We start from the raw sequence: 18,402 nt of genomic DNA, 5'->3' as shown, positions 1-18,402 counted from the left end.
TTTTAATGATAACCAAAAACATAGAAGGTGACTTTTCTTTATTTAACTTCACTACAAATACGTTTGACAGTTCTTTAGTGAATGTGTTGAGCAGAGGGTTTACTTTTGTTCCCTCGTCCAGATCGAAAATTGACAATTTGCTGATTGATTTTAAATTGTTTTTAAGAAAGCTTAATTTTAGAATACTTTTCAAGAATAGGAGAATGGACAATATAGTTCCTACCTTCACCAGAAAAAACACTTTTAGCCACCCCCCACCCCCCCTTGCAGCACCATTGCTACTATTTGAGAAACTATGTGAATTTGCATTTAGACTATTACAGAAAAAAACACCACAGTTTAACAACTTGTCCTTTACTGAGAATGAGCTATTAAGGAAGTTATGCAATGACAAGAGCTTGAGGGTGATCAAACCTAACAGGGGGGGGGTTGTGATTATGAACTATGAAGATTACCTAAATAAAATGCATGTTCTTTTGTACCAGGGTGACTTTTATGATGAAACATCGTTGAACATGGTACACATTTTCTATGCAAGAATTGATTGGTTGCTTCAAGATATGTTAGACCAGGGACAGATTACAGTAGATAAGTGGAAGTTTTTTGAGTTCAAATATCTGATTGTTCCCTCTATTTTTGGACTCCCCAAAACACATAAAAACTTGTGGGAGCCACCAATGAGACCAATTGTAAATGCTGTCAGCTCTAAGATCCACCCCTATCAAAATTTGTTGACCATAAGTTGAAAAATGTATTGGATGTATATTAGCACATTGTTAAAGATTCATGGGATTTTTTAGAAAAACTTAGAAAGGTCACATATGATGATGATTTGATATTTTGCACTGTTGATGTGATGACACTTTTCAATGTGATACCACATGATATTGGACTTGAATGGTTTCAAAAGTTTCTCATTGAATCCAAAAAGTTTTACAACAATAAGATCAATTGTTTGGATATTTGCATGGAACTTGTGTTAAAAAATAATTTTGTGTTTATTGATGGTCAATATTTTTTTGCAGAAGAAAGGCGTGGCCATGGGGGTAGCTCATGCCCCCATCTTTGCTAATATAATTCTGTTTCAGTGGGAAAAGAAATACATTCTTGGGCAATTTGCTATTACCCTCTGGGACATTTATTTGTATTTCCTGGATGATTTATTTATTGTGTGGAAAAAAATCCAGGGATGAACTGCAAGCATTCATTAACTATATGAATGAATCCACTACTTTTTTGAAGTTTACTTCTCAATGGAGTGATACTAACATAGCTTATTTAGATGTAGAAATTTCTCAACACAAGTTACACCAGAGACTGGTTAGCAATATTTATCGAAAGCCCACTTTCTCTAACACTTTCCTGCATTATGACAGCTGCCACCCAGAGCATCAGAAGAGGGGGATAATAAAGGGTCAATTAGTCCAACTTACCAGGATGGTGACAGATGATGAGACCTTTAAAATAGAAGCTGGTAAACTTATTGACATCTTAATTTCCAGAGGTTACCCCCTCAATACAATATAGGGTATATACACTGAAGTTGAACATAAACGAACGATTGGTCAGTATGTCCCCTTAATATCTAGCAACAACAGTGAGAGGGTGGGTTTTTATCTTCTGGTGGCAACAACTGTGATGAATTCACCCATGCCTTTGTTACTACCTACACTATTGACAGTTCCCATATTTGTAACATTCTGAGATAAAATTGGAATATTTTTTCTCGTTTTGATGGTTACTTGGATACAGTTGGAACTACTCTTAGGATTGTGTTCAAGAGAGGGAGATCTCTTAAGAATTTACTGGAATCCAACAAGGATGACCAGATGGTTCCCACTAGTAGGAAGTTTGAGACATATAAATGTGGATTGTGTGGACAATGTCCCTTTATTAAGGTACAGGACATAATTATTGTGAACAAGATGCAAATTTACATCAAGTTTTTTGTAACTGTAATTTTGTGGGAATCATTTACTTGGCTCAATGTTCTCAGTGTCCCTATTTTTATATTGGGAAGACCCAAAGAAAATTCAGAGAAAGAATATATGAACATGTCTTGGACATTAATAAAGGGAATCTTAGGAATGCCCTGGCCAAGCATGTGCTGGACCATCCTGAGCACAGTTTTGGTTTTCTAGGGTTGGATATAGTTAGAAAGATTACAAGAGGGGGCCCTTGGAATGACCTCATTGAATTAAGGAAACTCAAGTGGCAGATTGGGCTAAATGCCTACAACTACCCTGGCCTAAATGAGAATGTATCTATTTCCAGTGTTTTGAAATTACATTCTTATTCGATATAATATATATTTTTTTAATGTGTGACTATTTGAATGTGCTCATTAATTTGTTACAGCATGAATTGCTTACAAAATTAAGTTTGTCCAGCTTTGATTGGTTATGTTGATCATGTGTTTATGTTTTGGGAGAGATATTTAAACAGTGCTATTTTACTCATTAAGTGTTTCTGAAGAAGTCTGTGATGCATTCGGACGAAAGCACTTAAACAATAAACCTTTGAGTCTCCTAGCTGCTTCTGTGGTTATCTGTATCCAGTTTGTCCCTTATTTGTTGGTTCCACTGTTTGTGAAGATGTCTTTGGTAACTTGTGGTAATTGCATAGCCATTTTCAAAAGAAAGGAGAACCACTGATGTCTTAGCCAAAAGGGGGTCACCACAATTGTGCTTGGGGAGTCCTTCTGCACCTTAAGAAACACCCTGATAATCAGAGGAAAGGTATATAGGAACATTCTTGGCCATGGGAATGAAACGTACCTGCCTTCCAGGCTTGTGAGCAAGGAGTCCTGTAGCAGAATTTCTTTGTCTGTTGTGGATGGAGGCAAACAGATCTACTCTATTATTTACTCACATATGGATCAATTCTATGAAATCCCTCAGGTACAACTTCCACTTGAGAGTAATTAACCCAGTCCTGATGAACTTGTACGCAATGTTCAGCACTAACAAAATGTATATAGACTGGAGGGACAGAGTGAACTGACAGTCTGTAATTCCCAGGCTACCATATCTATTCTGCAAAGGAGGGGGGAACTAGTCCTTCCCTTATTTGTTTATATAGATATCACTGTGGTGTTGACTGTGATTACTAGCAGAGGGCTTGAAGTCCAAAGATAGTTCAGAAATTTGAGTACAATTGTTAGAGCCATCATTTTGTTGACATTTATATGCTTTAATTTGTCTTGCTTGTTTCTGATGTCCTAGACTTTCACTCATATGGAACAGGTCCCCAAGCCAAGTGTCATGCATCTGAGGTTACAGACTTAGTAGGGTCTCGAAGGGAAAAAGGGACACCTGGGTTGAGCGATAACTGATTCATCCACCAGAATAACTCCATTTTCACAAATCCCAGGACTGGAATTTAAAATGAAAGGAATACCGGTGTTGGGTCGATACTGATTTGCTGAACTACTGAACCTCCATCATGTAAAGTCTGGCTAAAGAAATCATAGGTTCATAGGATGATACTAGGCTATTGGCCTGGAGGCTCTTATAAGCCTAGCCAAGAATTTTGCCCATGTTCCCACAAAATCAGCACTTGTTTCCCCCATCCAGCAGGGACACAGGAGGGATTCCAGAGGTGTATTTTCTGTTTCCCATCCAGGTTAGAGCTAGAGAGGTACTCTGCTTGACTTGGAGAGGGAGACTATTCCACAGATGGTGGGGTCTTTGGGACACAAATCCCAGATCATGAGAATAGTAGATGCTATGAAACCTAGAATTCTGAGATATTCCCTGACAGATGCCAAAGTCTGCCTGGAAAATAACTGTTCCTCACAACATTCCACTTGATCCAGACGAGGAAAAGTCATCATGAGTGAAGTGCCCAGTAGACATCCCAGAAACACCATCCTGTGAGACAGGATGAAAGATGATTTTTGTGTTCACCTTAAAATCTAGGCTGAGAGAAAGTCTTTTTTTTTAACCAAGCCTTTTTTACTTTCTTACAAAGCCAGAGATTCTTGACAACTTGTGAAAGAATCGGCAAAAATAAGGCAGTCCTAAATGTGGAAAAATGTGAATGCACTGCAAACCACAATGAGACATTACTGGTGGCAGGCACTTTGTAAAAACTCTTAGAGCTGGTAGCAAACCAAAGGAAAGCTGAAAACTGTGAATGCAATCCAGACTCATAAATAAATAAAGATTGTGGTAAAGGCTGAAACACAAAACACAAACTAAAAACCAAAAAGTCCAGCCTGGCAACAATGGAGCCTCTGTTTTATTGCCAGGCTGGACTTTTCAGTTTTTAAATAAATAAAAAAGTACCTGAAATTTTGAGAATTAGAATGTGATACAAAGGTTTAGAAAGAAATGTCAATGACAGGTCTCCAGGTTCCTTCATTATTTGGCACCAGGAAGACCCTTGAACAAAATCCTTTCCCTCTTAGTTCTGGGACAACAAGTTAAATAACCCCCTACTAATACAGCATCTGGTCTAGAATATAAGGGTGCAGGGAGGTCTGATAGGCTAGAGGAATAGGAATTCCTTGAAAAAGAGGAAGGAAATCCCACTGCCATAGCCTTAGTGAACGATTCTCATAACCCAAGTGTCTGATGTTATCATTGTGCCACAAAGGAAAGTGACGGCCTAGACTTGGGAAAGCCTTACAGGATTGTCAGAGTGAGAAGAGAAAAGTGCATGAAGAGGGCATATAGTCATCTATTTTCTTAGATTACCCTTGGTTTTTGGAAGGACCCTTTGGAACCTCTCTGCCACTGATTTTTGAAACTTTACCTGTATGTTCCTTGCTGTGAATATTTATTCCATTTCCTGAAAAAGGAACTGAACTGGAAAAAAAGTTTGTTTTATATTTTGGTAAAGAGGGTTGAAAAATCTGGGTTACCCCCAAGTTAACATTTCCATTTCCTCCAACCTTTTAAAGACCTCAGCAGAAGGTCTTTTGACATGTGTCGCTATATTACATGCACCACACAGTATGTTATTTATATATCATGTTGTACTTGTAGTGCATTTTATGTGGATAACACTTCCCATATATTTACAGACCATATTAGTGCCTATCTCAGTAATATAAAATGTAAAAAAAAAAAAAAATTTAGAAGGGCCCTACACCAGTAGCATAGCTAGTGTGGGTCAGGATAAAAGCCAGCATTGCATTTGCGGTCAAACCTGAGTACTGTAGCATTCAATTTGTGATCTAAACTGTAGGAACTACTGGCTACAGTTTTAAAAGTAAAAAAAAAAAATATATATATATATATATATATATATATATTTTTTTTTTTTTCAAACTAAAATCTGAGCGTTTTATTAATCCATGAATGCAGGGTATAAACAATAGCAATTGTTTGCTACATTTGTAGCAAGGAGATTGCTACACTTTCATGAGATTTTTTTAAGCAAAACATGAGCACCATAATGTTCTGTACAGACAGGTTATAAACTGCAGCAACTGTTTGCTAAGAAACAGAACCTGAATGGCTGGGGTCGGGGGGTCATGGATGTGTAATAAGTGATCAGCCTATTACAGATTTGAAGAGCTGAGGGAGTGATAATGGCACAGGGCTCTGGTGGAGCCAGCTATGCTTCTGCCCTATACAAACTTGCCCAGAAACATCCTCAAATTAATTTTGTTTTTAATGACATCAACAGAGCCATTACTTATCATCCTGACTTAGAACAAGAAATTATATTTTAGATAGTTAATACTGGATCCCTATTTTATTGGGGCAGAATGAAGAGTATTAACAGTTCTTAAAAGCAATTGTATTTATTTTGCATATAATTAATTTTATTTTTTATATGTGTGTGTGTGTGTGTGTGTGTGTGTGTATATATATATATATATATGTATGAATGTGTGTGTTTATTAAGATATTACAGGTTTGTGTTTTTCTATTGCTTCTTTCAATGTTCAGCTGCATGACTGTTTCCTTTTAGATGAAATAGTTGGATTTTTTTGCTTAGGTACTGAAGAAGCAGTTTGTTAAACCAATTTATCCATGTCCTAGATTTTTGCACTAAAATACTTGAATTTTATTCCTTCTGTGGTTTGGTGAAATACAAGTGTTTGTGTGTGTGTGTGTGTGTATATATATATATATATATATATATATATATATATATATATATATATATATATATATATATATGTGTGTGTGTGTGTGTGTGTCTACATATACACACACACACACAGACATATGTATGTGTGTGTGTATATATATATATATATATATTGTTGTGCCTTTCAGCTTTTCAAGGTTAGGGGTCGCCACAGCAGAACTCCGGTCCGCTAATGATTGGCAGTAGATTTTTACAGGCCTGACGCACAACCTTCAACGAAGGAACACCCATTCACGCATGTCGCCACACAGAAGACACTCTAACTGAGAATCGAACGGGACAACGTCTTACTGTGAGGCGACAATGCTACTGCAGCACCACAACCACGGGTTCACTAGATTTTACATGTATAATGTCTTTTATTGCTGTGGCTTCCTGACTAGGTACAACCTTACTAGGAAATGTACATTTAAAGTTTCTGGTAGCTTGGGAACCAGAGAAGTGTTAAGAATGATTGATGTAATCTAAAATGAGTCAGCAGTGATGTATTATCAATTTATGAAATCTCAGAGAGAAAGAGAGAACATTTTGCATTTGTCTTCAGAAATGGCAACATCACCAGCACTTGCTTGCTCTGTATGTAAGTAGTATCTTAGACTCTAGTATTTCTCTTAGAAATAGAAAATAGTAAGATTAGACCAAGTATTTTCTATATTTATGTCAGACTATTCTACAGTATTATTTTAAACATTTTCCTGTGATCTCTGAACTCTTGACTAGCACTGTGTTGAATTGAGAAGATTTGTCTTGTGTTTTTATTATTTATTATTAAATAATTTTAAACCTTTCAACGGTGGCTGTTTTGTATAGAGATAATTTAAGCTCTAGTGTATTTGGTGATACTGTACTAAGCCACTCCAATAAAAAAAGTTCTGGTCACGCTTAGTATTTGAATAATAGTATTGCATAGTAAAATTGGGCACCCTTTGGTAAGGGCCTTATTAGTAGCTGATATTAGTGGTTGGTGGCAGTAATTACTACCTTATAGTCTGGGCTGAAAGAGGGCACAGCTGGAGAACCTGTGCCAGCCTTCCCCAGGAGTGTCTGTGTGTTTGTATATAAATCAAATCTTAAAGTGTGTGTGTGTGTGTGTCAGTTACCTGGGCAGGGACATGAAGCACTGGTTGGACAGAGAAGGTGCTGGAGGTTTTAGCTTTACCCCTAGGCTGAGATCTGGATCCTATAGCTGTGCCAGTGAGGAGTCTTAATGGGGATCTGGAGAGAAAGGGAGAAATCACCCCCAGATTGACTGTGATCTCTATGTGCTCTTAAGGGAAATTGTACTTTACTGTGTGTGTACTTGCTATCCTCCCATTGTGCACGCCCATTACTGGTGTTAGTGGTAAGGATTGAAGCTCCTTGATTACTGGGCTAGTGCACAGGCATCACAATAGTGTATAAACTTTTAAATGACTGATGAACGGTATACAGCCTGTCTGCCATTTTAGAGACAGCTGACTATCAGAAAAATTGCAAGCAGCAAGACACACATCCTATAGAGCAGATTGGTCAAGGAGGAATGAGTGTAGGTTTGGAAACTCAGACTCATTGTATTTTCCAAGGGACTGAGAAATCTCAGTGATCTCCCACCGAAAACACTGGGATATCCTAGCAATAGTCTCGGAGACTCAGGGCTCAGGGCTGGTAACTCGGCACATAAAAATCAACTACCAATCATTAGCGGACCGGAGTTCCGCTGTGGTGGCCCCTAACAGGGAAAAGCCAAAAGACACAACAACATACATGTAAAATCTAGCAATTAACTCTTGTTCTAAGACAATAGAAAGCATTCCTTCATCCAGACATCTTGTCTCTGAGCTTTGAGATCAAACAGTCATAAAATGCTTTATCAGCTTTCTTCCAACAGGGTGCACTGTGGTTACATTTTGAAGTTCAGAACATATACCACAGTTTTTCTTACATTTAGTTTTCTTACATTTGTAAAACAGCTTGTTGATTATATTAATATTTACAATGACATAGAATTATCTACAAAATTCTATCTAGTTGGGCTGGCAGCCTTTCAGTTTTTCACAACTATTACCAAACCTGACCCAGCAGCTATAGTCTTAGCTGACTCCACTGCTGCTAAACAGTTAATTCCAATCCTAATTTTTCTAATAAGGATTGGAAAATACTTCTGCAACTTTTATTTTCAGGATTTTAAATTCTAAGGCTCATACATTAAAGTTTGTTCTGATATATTGTGAAAATATGAACATGTGTTATCTGTAGTTTCTTCTTGTGAAGAAAAAACTGATTTAAATAACTTAAGTTTGTCTTTTGGACAAGTCACTACTCATTGTTTGCAATGTATGTATGACTTTGCTGATACTTCTTTCAGAGCTATGACCACTGCTACTGTGTTAAGAAGGTTTGCTTGTTTGCATTCTCAGAACCTCCCAGATGATTTAAAAAATGAGATTTTAAATTCTCCCTTAGAGATTTAGAGTTTGGCCACTCTGCTGCAGAAGTGATTAACAAGTGTGATGAAAGGGGCAAACTGATCCAGGGAATCTTTCAAGATTCTTCAGCTCTCATAGGTTCATAGGTTGGTACTAGGCTATCAGCCCTAGGGCCTATACAAGCCTAGCCATAACAATTCCCTGGCTATTTCTTCCCACATTATTTACTTTCCTGGACCCCTGTCTAGCAGGGTGAATGACGTGATCCCTGGGGTGAATTTCCTTTCTCCCATCCAATCATCAAGGTTCCTTTTGAAGAGGTCCAAAGAGGCACTCTGCTTGACATGTATGGGCAATCTGTTCCAGAGTCTGGGGAGTCTCTGGGTCAGGAACCTATCCCTCCAGCATGTTTTGTTTATTGTGATGACAAGGTTTAGACCCCTGGAGGGTGTGGCTCTGAGGGATTGGGATTTCTTTAAGTGTAGCATGTCCAACAGCTCTGGGTTTGACATGGCCTTGTATGTTAAGCAGAGATCGCCTCTGAGCAGACGATATGTGACAGAGTATAGCTGGAGTTTTTTAAGGCGGTCAGCGTAGGGAATCTGCTTCCCCAAACTGAATTTTCTTTCTCCTCATCTTATTTTGGCAAGAAAAAAAGAACAGAATAAGAAGTCTCAACAGAATTCAGGTAAATGGACATCTGAGAAGAAGAAGTGGCAAAGGGGTTCAAAACGAAGTCTCAAACCTCATAAAATCTAGGACAGTCCAACAAGTCTGAATGAGTATTCAAGAGACCTTGTGACCTCCCTCCCACTCTGCCCCTATTCTCTTCCAGAATGTATGAATCTCCATTTTTCTCTTTAGCAACATATTGCTTCAGACAAATGGGTTCTGAAAATCATTCATCGGTGTAACAGATGGCAGTAAGAGGAAATTCCTCTTTTCCAGGGGTCATTCCTCATCCTGCAAATCAGACTGTTTTGTTTCCACCTGTTCTTCATCACATGCTGTCCCAAGGAGTGACAGAGACAGTTCCTCCTTCCCAGGTTGAGAAAGGGTTCTATTCAAGAATGTTCTTAGTGTCAAAAAAGAAAATGCTAGATCAGTTCTAGATCCTTCTTTCCCAAAGTTGTTTGTGATAGTGGCCAAATTTAAAATGTTGCCACTTCACAATCCGCTGCCTCTCCTTCCACTTTCAAGTTTTCTGGTAGTACTAGACTTAAAAGATGTTTATCATCACATCCCTGTTCATCGAGACTTCAGGCATTTCTTAAGTTTTTGTGTGTCTGATCACATTATCAGTTATCTGCATTTCCCTTTGGACTATCCACTGCACCAAGAGTGTTCACAAAGTGTCTGGTTCTAGTTATAGCACATTGTAGGTTAGAAGGTATCCAACATTTTCCATATTTAGATGACTTGCTTATCCTTGCAGTCTTTTTCAAAATGTCAGGAGTCATTCTCTTGGGTGAGAGATCTCTTACACAAGCTGAGTTGAGAAGTCTTTCTTGACTCCCTCATACAGGATTGTGTTCCTGAGATGTCAACTAGGTACCTCAGTTCAAAGAATTTTTCTTCCACAGGAAAAAAATAGATCTTTATTATCTATATCTTAGGTTTTCCACTCAGACTTCGGTCACTGTGAGGGGAGTAACTCAGAATTATGGATCTCATGACATCTATGATTCTCATGATAACCCTGGCAAGACTCCTCATGAGAAACATACAGTGGTATCTGAAATCTCTTTAATCCCTGAATCAACATCCTTCATCTTTTCAGATCCCAGTACTGGGGTTTCTCAGAAGAGAAATGTTTTGGTGAAAATAACAGATATCCTTAAATCCAGGTCTCCCCTTCTCCATCCCTGCTCCAAAGCAATCAGTCACCAGAGACACTTTGTACTTTGCTTGGGGAGCAATACCAGGAGGGATAGTGCAGGGGGGTACGGGACACAAAGGACAGACGCAAGTACATTAATATCAAGGTAATGCTTGCCCTGATTAAGGCACTCAACTCTCTGAACCATATTTGGTATCCAAGGCCTCTTCAAGTGGTTGCAGACAGTACCACAGTCATGTGGTATATCAACAAGCAAAAGGGAACCATGTCATACCACCTTTGCAGCCTAGCCATGTTAGCTTGAGATATAGCTTCACAGCACAATCACCCTCTATAGGCATCTTACATTCTGTCAGAACAAAATTATGTGGCAGATAAGCTGAGCAGGAGTAGGTCAGACCCTCTCAAATGAAAACTAAATCAGTGGGTCTACCAAGATTTGATCCATCTGTGAAGAGCTCCTGAAGTAGACCTCTTTGCCTCCTCTCTTGAGCAATCAACTGGCAAAATTCTGTTCCGGGACTCCATATAAGAAGGGCTAGGAGACAAATGTATTTTATTTGGACAGGAATGTTCCTGTATGCCTTTCCACTAATAACCACAGTACTTCTGAAGATTCAGAAGGAAGCCCCTAAGATCAATGTAGTGACTCCATTCTGGCCCAGGCAACTATAGCTCTTCCTTCTTTTGGAAATGGCCAGGGGCAACTACCCCAAGCTTCCTCCCAGAATGGATCTACTCTTCAACTGACTGACTGGATGATAGGGCCTTAATTCCTCTTAGGCACCTGTTTCCTGAGGATGTGCAGCAGATAGAAATGGAGGGATAAAAGCTTTCTAATAGAAAATCAAATATTAGCAAATGGAAAAGGTTTTCTAGTTGGTGCCATCAAGCTAACCATCTCTCATTCAGGGCTAGTTGTTCTCTATTTCTTACAGTATTTGTATGAGTTACTATCTTATGGCCTTTTCTTGTTCCTCTATCGAGGTTCGTTTATCAGCCATTTCAGCATGTCTGCTGACGAATCTTCATCTTTCAGGGCAGTCTCATAACAAAATATTCTTGAAAGGGGTTTTGCATAGGAGGTCTCTAAGTAAACCAGTGGGCCTACACTCTACCGGGACCTTGGCTTCATCTACGGATTTTTGGAAAGGGTTGGATTCTAGAAGGTGATAGTTGTCTGCCCATACTTTTTCCAAACATAAGCGTGATTCTTTCTCCACGTCTAGATCAAGTTTGCTAGGACTATTCTCCAGGTGCTCCTGGGCCCTGTTCCTTCTTCCTCCCCAAATATAATTAGCTGTAGTAATCAACCCATATAGCTAAGGCTACTGCAGCAATGATCAATATGAAGAACATAGTACAGTTATGTAAGATTAACTTACCATAACAGTAGATGTTCAAATGATCACTGCGGCAATACCCACTCCCTTCTTCCATCCCCCTAGTTATGTGGTGTGTTTTTATGCCAGTGTGTGGAGATTTATTTTTTGTTACACCTAGCATTGTACTTTTAGGTTTCATCCTCCTTGTCTCTGCTTGCAGAAAAGTTTTGAAGGAATTTATGCCCAAACGAAAATCTGAACTGTTGACAGGTATGAATCTAAAATGTTTTACGCTTTCTCACATGATGGGCTTCTCCATGCTAACAAGTTTGTAATAAGCAACATTATTTATCTGATTCACCTTGATAAAAAGCTTGAAAGTTGTAATTTGTATTAGTTAAATTAACTTGTAATAGCCAGATAAAATACAGATAGCACAGTAGCATGTTGTAACAATGGTTGTTAACATTACAAAGCAACATTTATTTTGAAAAGCTTCTGTGGGAAGAGGAGACAATGTTGTGTTTATTAAAGTCTCGTTCTGCCATCTAGTGGCAAATAAAAATATTACATCACAATCGATGTAAACATTGGCAAAGCACAGAGAATGATTTAAAAAAAAGAAATGTTTTTTTTTTCACTTTGTGATTGGGTATGAACACCTTTCGACTGTACAGATTTTCACAGAATGTCCAGATTTTTGTGTAATATTTTTGGCCATTTTCCTCATTAAATTTGTAATTTTCTGGCAGATCACTGAAGACTGAAGTCAATAAATAATACTAAATAATGGCAGACATTTCAGTTTCAGACTTCATATCCTTACAAAAATACATAATTCAAAACCTGCTATAATAGCAACTATCTGAGTTTATATGAGCAGTATTTAAAATATGTTTCCTATTTTTTGGGCCTTTGTCCCACCTTTATTTTTGATTTTGTCAAGATTTCTTGCACTGAGAGATATGGGTGTGAGTAAGCATCTTTACGTCAATGGCTAATAGTTGAAATCACTGAGTAATGGAGATAAACCTGAAAACTGACTTTCACAACTGAATATTACAGCTATGACAATTGTAAAATAAATTCCAGGCAATGATTATTCAGTTTGCATGTCAGTATATCAAGTAAAAAAAAATGAATTTCTAAATTTAAGAGCATTAAATAACAAACCAAGAGTTAATACAGATATACTAAAACCTAGAAGTTGATTGAAGCTGAATCTTGGGGCATGGCATGTCATCCAGTAGTATTAGGGGGCACATTCAGGATTCTACCTCAGCAGTTACTTTGTTTTCTGTACTGAAATGCTGGTACAGAAAGGCACTTGAGTTCATTTTTTTTTTTTTTTTTTGCTGTTCACTTGAAGAGAGTTGTGAATTGGCTGGATTACTGAAGGAAGCCAACTTCCAAACAGCCAGAGAGGCACAATTACGTTGGTTTGGACATGTGCTGAGGAGGGGTGTTGAGTATATTGGGAAAAAGATGCTAAGGATGAAGCTACCAGGTAACACGAAAAGAGGAAGGCCTAAGATAAGGTTTATGGATGTGGTGAGAGAGGACATGCAGGTGGTTGGTGTGACAGAACAAGATGCAGAGGACAGGAAGAAATGGAAACAGGTGATCTGCTGTGGCGACCCCTAACGGGAACAACCAAAAGATGATGATGACGACTGAAGGAAGCCAACTGGCTTCCTACAGTAATCCAAAAACTTTATTTTTGCTCTTATGTTGAGAGTTGAGGGTATGGATTTGGTGCGGCATAATTGACTGAATTACTGTAGGAAGCCAATTGTCCCATCCTTGTTATACCTCTGAGGTACTGTAGGAACCAAATCAGTTTAGAAGTCCTTTTTTTATTTGCTCTTCACTGTGATACCTTCCCTGGTAAGGTTGGAATATAAAATTGTCTCATTTGAATTAACTATTGGACCTGACATCCCACAAGAGCAAATAATCTGAAAAACTTTTCCAAAGTTAACTTCATACTACTAAGTAATGGTATAAAAAATGTTATATCCCCCCCCCCCCCTACGCTCACAGACGACAATGACTCCTATGCAGAGGTGTACTCAGATGCCCTGTACAAACACTTAAGCAGCTGTACAGACTTGGCTGTACCTGACCAGATCAAAACTAGGTCCTCCCAAAAAACAAGCCACCCTGGTGGACGTCAAGTATAAACAGGTTATATAACAAGAGGAAGAAACTGATGTCTAAGAATAAGACAGAACTGACTTAGCAAAGGTAGAATTCCCTCTTCAGATAAAACAAATCAGAAACCTTGTGAAATCCTCTAAAGCTATGTATGAAGCTAAAATAGCATCTCTAGCTAAGGATAATCATAAGGCATTCATTAATTATGTCTTAAACCTAAAAGGGAATGCCCAGTGTTGTGCAGAACTGGTAATATATGGTACCATTCATACTGCACTGGAGGAAGTCACCAACCTGTTAGCTGACTGATTTGGTGCAAACTTCACCCCCACCCCCACCGGCCATACCCCAGAGCATACCAGACAACAGTCCTCGGCCTAGTATCTCTAGAGATCATGTCTTATCTGCACTCTATAAGGCCAAAAACATGGCCTCAGTTGGACCAGATAACATCCCAGGATGCATATTAAGCCATCAAAAACAGGACCTAGCAGACCAACTTAGCACTCAGTTTAATCATAGCCTGAGAACTGGCTTTGTTCCAGCAAAGTGGAGAAGAGCAACAGTAATCCTTTTGTACAAAGGGGGACCATCAACAGAACCTGGGAACTATAAACCCATAAGCCTAACCAGTCTCATCTGCAAGGCCATGAAAGAATAATCATGTACTCTGTCAACAAGGACATCGGCGACCTTCAAACTCTAGATCCAACCCAGTTTAGCTTTGTTAAGGGTAGATCATGCTTATTAAACCTGGTGGACTTCTTTGAGAAAGTCACCAAAGCCCTGAATGAAGGTAGAACAGTGCACACTGCCTATCTTAACCTGGCCATGGCTTTTGACACAAACCCGACCCCCACTCAGGTATCATTGAAAAACTCTCTCAGTTAGGGATTAATACTTGCATCAATCACTAGATGGGTAGCCAATTAGCTCACTGACAGAACACATACTGTCAAAGCTGATGATGCTACCTCTGCCAATAGACCCGTCACCAGTGGCGCACCACAAGATTCTGTGCTGGGTCCTTTACTGTTCAGAATCTACTTCTCAAAAGTCCAGGCTAAATTAGACAGCCTTTGGCTTACCAAGTTCATTGATGATTTCAAAGTCCCTCAACAATGTTAACATACTACAGGAAGGGCTAACACAGACAAATGACTGGTGCCAAAGCCACAGTCTAAAACTAAATGCAAAAAAGTGCATTATTATTCCCTTTGGCAAAGAATTCCCTAGTAACTACAGTATTGACTACACCCTCTCAACCTCAAACCCCAGTGGTAAGAGACCTAGGAATACAGGTAGATAGCAATCTGAACTTCAACCACCAAGTTTCCTCTGTGGTAAGGAAAGCCTTCTATGTTGCACACCACATAACTAAGGGTATCACATCCAGGCTAAGGATAGTCCCACTGTACTCAACCCTCATCAGACCACTAATAAGAGTACAATGCTCCCTCTTGCATGTACCTCAACAGACAGCTGCAGCAGCTGTAGAGATCACTGGGGTTTCTCACCAAGAAAATGCAGGGCCTCCAAACCATGATGTACATGGATAGACTAAAAGCCCTATCATTGTACTCTGTCTGTACAAGATGCTGAGAGGAGACTTGTGCCTGGCCTACAGAGCAGTCTCCAATCCTGACCTAATGGATATGCTTCACATATACAACTCTAATGGAAAAAGTCACTCACTCTAGGGGTCTTAACCTAGATTGTGACATTAACAGAACATGCTGGAGAGACAAATATGACTGCCGCTCCTCTGGAACGAACTTCTAATTCACATAAAGTAGAGCTTCTCATTGACCGTATTCAAGTACAACCTGGATTAATGGATGGGAAACTGCAAATTCACCCAAGGGGTGCACCCATGTCCTTCATGGACAGGGATAGTCAGTGTTGACCATAGACTAGCACTGCAAAATATGTTCATTTAGTAAGGACAGATGGGGCAACTAGAGATTAACATGGCTACGCTTGTAAGGACTCTAGGGCCACTAATAAAAAAAAAGCACTTTACTGTATCATACAGTAATTGGCTTATTACAAATCAATGAATATTCCCCCCACAGCTCTTAAAAGCCCCCCCAAAAAATATATATGTTCCTTCTAGCCAGGTGGTCAGATGAATACCCCCCCCCATAGGTTAAAAGTTTGCTTTGTTTTTTAAACTAAAACTTCAGCCTCTGTGTAGGCAGCATATAAACTGTAGCAACTAAGCAATATAGTGCTCAGGTTTTAGTTAAAAAAAAAATCTTTCTTATAGTTGCAATTGCTACAGTGCTCAGCTTTGACCAAAGCTAGTATTGCATTAGAGATCAAGATCAGCTGGTCACGTTCCCCAACACTTTGTACCTGGGGGAATAGCCCCTCTTGCCCCAACCTAGCTACACTGCTGCTCTGTCTAGACCCAAACATCTTGAGTGAATGTATTTTTTTTTCTCCAACTCTGAAACTGACTGCAGTTGGGTTGTGTGGCAATAAACAAGAGACTTGTCTGAACACGACTGCAAGTTTGTGTAAAACAGTCTGTTTACGCAAGTTCATCTAACAACTACTTAAATGTATTAGGGAGATGCTTGTTTGTTTTGTACAGATTTTGTAGCCCTACTGTGTCTCTTCCCTGCTCTTGGAGGAGTAATGGAGATAACCACCTCAGAGGTGGGACTAGGGTGGGACAAAACCAACCAACCTATAGGAGTAATGGAGATAACCACCTCAGAGGTGGGACTAGGGTGGGACAAAACCAACCAACCTATAGGAGTAATGGAGATAACCACCTCAGAGGTGGGACTAGGGTGGGACAAAACCAACCAACCTATAGGAGCATGACTGAAAGAATGGTTTGTCTGCTCTCAGTCTGAGTACTAGATTGTTTTTAGATTTGTTACTAGTTATGAATTGTCCATAACAAACATTATTTCCATACACAAGGAAGCTGATAACAGTATTTGGTAGACAGCACTTTGGTTCAAAGGTCAATTACTGACTTAGCACCTAGGTCAAAAGAGGTAATAATAAGACATCTGATCACCATGGGTTTGTGAAATGAGTTAGATCCTCTGTGGTGATTTATGCCTGGCCTTTCAATAGATGAAAGATCCAACCCTCTTTGACCTACTGCTCCTTCACAGAAAAAATGGTACCTCAAATACCCAGTTAAAGGAACTAAACATTCATCAGCAGATAAATAAAATACTGGAGTGATATTATTTTGATAGATTCATATTCCAGTGCATCCCTTATCTTGGGGACAAACTTCCATTATCCATCAAGAGGAGTAGCACCATTACCACCTTCAAAGTATATGAAGATAACTGGATAGGCAGCCTCAAATTCTTCCCGCGACTACCTTGTCTTGCCTTCCTTGAGGCTGGAGGGAACTTTTGAAAAGGACTTTTTGGCAAGGCTTATAATGAAATGCAAACTGATTGCCTAGAACTTAACCATGAACCTGTGGCCAGGAGTGCAGCTAGACAGACCTAGGAAACCTAAATGTATTAAGATGCTGTTTAGCCGATGCTTCTTTGCAGGATGAGTAGAACCCCTATCTCCAGAAAACCTTTTCCCAGATACATAGGGAGAGCAAGGATGTGAAGTCTTAATTATTTTTGTTCAAGACCTTAATAGGTCAGGCAGCATGTAGCAGCTATGTCTGAAAGGTGGTAGGTGCTGCTTATGGTGATAATCCTGGACTCCATGGTGGATATCAGCAGTTGAAGTTATCAGTTTCAAGAAAAGTTTCTTCTGCAGTGCTAGATTGAGGTCTCCAAATGTGACTGCTAGATACTAACAAGCCATAAAGGCAGCAACTGCAACACAAAAGCAATGGCTGATTCTAGGAGGAATTTAGTGGGCCATGAAGAATACCTTTTAGACCGCCTTAAAACAGGTTTTTGCAATCAGTCTGGTGACTCTGGAGGGAGAGATGGAAAACTATTTTGAGATAGTTAGGATGAAGAAATGCTAACATCAACTGGAAACACTGTCAAGAGATGAAAGGAATACTTTGAAAAACTTCAGAATCCAGTGGTCATGCCCTGCTCCAAAGAGGCACCACCAGAAATGGTGGAATATGATTCATGTCTGTATGTGAGGCGACTGCCACAATTATACAATTCCAATACAGGAATGCTTTGGTAGTTGATGAGATCTGTCTGGAAATGCTGAAGGAACTGGACACTGTTGTGATGATATTATCACGCCTTTTCAGTATTCATTGGAAGGATGGGACACAGTACCTCTGGACTAGCAAACAAGGTTATGGTTCACCTTTTGAAAAGATCCAAACTAAAGGGCAAAAGGTAATGCAGGCAAACCATTTAGCAAAATCTGCAATAAAAATCCAGCCAAGCTGGAGTCTTCATTGACTTCAGGAGGTTTAAGGTATTACATAGTGAAGAATCTAAGATTGGATGGGTATTCCTTACATTTTGAAAATGTGGGGCAAGAAAATGTGTTCCAATTATTAGGAGATTATGCTCCTCTGCCTCATTGGACAAGCCCATTCAAGGGTGCTGAAAAGCAGATCATCTAAAAAGCAAACCTCTGATTCAGGAGGACC

Source organism: Protopterus annectens, chromosome 12.part0 (assembly GCF_019279795.1).
Source record: "Protopterus annectens isolate FY-2018-M chromosome 12.part0, PAN1.0, whole genome shotgun sequence".
In the NCBI taxonomy this organism is placed as follows: domain Eukaryota; kingdom Metazoa; phylum Chordata; order Ceratodontiformes; family Protopteridae; genus Protopterus; species Protopterus annectens.
This window is presented reverse-complemented; position numbering follows the sequence as displayed.